The 1,022-nt window shown below is 48.3% G+C and overlaps 1 protein-coding gene across 4 annotated transcripts in view; it reads left to right on the top strand.

Moving 5' to 3' along the window:
- The first annotated feature begins 479 nt into the window (after positions 1 to 479).
- Positions 480 to 1,022, top strand: part of znf318 (zinc finger protein 318) — a 116,839-nt gene continuing 116,296 nt past the window's right edge. For 3 of the 4 annotated variants that reach the window (XM_043687411.1, XM_043687412.1, XM_043687406.1), the window contains exon 1: positions 480 to 567. The gene's annotated coding sequence lies outside the window, so the exon portion shown is untranslated. The remainder of the gene's footprint in view (positions 568 to 1,022) is intronic. The other variant, XM_043687408.1, reaches the window with a different exon arrangement.

Raw genomic sequence — 1,022 nt, 5'->3', positions numbered from 1 at the left:
ACAAAAACAGAAGGTCTGGAAGTATCTGTGAAGAGAAATCAGAGTTGACATTTTGGGTCCAGTGACCCTTCCTCATATTACTGTGGATCTGGAGTCACATGTGGTTCCTCCTCCCTCTCCCTTGACTTGAGTACACCAGATGAATTTTCACTGCACGTTACAATGGTTTCATGATCACCATCACTCAGACTACATTTTAATTCATGCTTTCTTAAATGAGGTCAAATTCCACGAGTTGCCAAGGTGAGAATTGAACTCATATGCCACAGGCATTCTCCTGAGTCTCTGGATTACCATGCCAGCGATCCTCTAGCTCTAAAGATATCCATGTTTTGTTGTACAGACACAATTTAATATCTGCAATATTATTACTTGTAATCTGTAAGATAGAAACTGCACCTTTCAAATGTGAGTCCTGTTTGATTGTGGGATCTGAGGAAGAGTCCAAGCTGCAACCATCACGCCCCCTAATGGTCCAGTTTAATACACCATGCTGAACTGGGCGCACATGCGCTGTGCCTGCAGCAAGCCTTCCCCAGAAGTCTCTGCAGCACCGGGTCCATTTTGGTAACACATATATGACGCTGTTGTTCCGTATATTTTTACCGTTTTTGTTGCGATAAATATTGCAGTTTCATCGATTTTCCGTATTTTGGTCGTTTTGAGAAAATAAAAGATGTGGCTTCGCTCTCATGTGGCTCGAGCGGATGGCTGGTTCGCCTCTGCGTATTTAGTCAGCGAGCGCTGAGCTTCGGCCTGACCCTACGCCGTCTGGACGTGTAGCTGCGGTGAAGCGCGCACGAGCCTGCAACCGTTTTCCTTTCCATCGAACGTTGGCAGTAGCAGCGGGAGAAGGGGGAGGGGGAGTTTAAACCAGAAAGCCGTTAGGCACGCGCTGTCCCCTCACCACCCCCTCTCCTTAACTCACCACACACACTTGCCCTCCCATTGACCATCTCCCCTCCACTTCCCCCATACCCATCCCCCCACCCCCTCCACTCACTACCCTCCCCTTCACTGTT

This window comes from Chiloscyllium plagiosum, chromosome 3, assembly GCF_004010195.1.
Source record: "Chiloscyllium plagiosum isolate BGI_BamShark_2017 chromosome 3, ASM401019v2, whole genome shotgun sequence".
In the NCBI taxonomy this organism is placed as follows: domain Eukaryota; kingdom Metazoa; phylum Chordata; class Chondrichthyes; order Orectolobiformes; family Hemiscylliidae; genus Chiloscyllium; species Chiloscyllium plagiosum.
The sequence above is the reverse complement of the archived record's forward strand: the minus strand, read 5'-3'. Positions and strand labels throughout refer to the sequence as shown.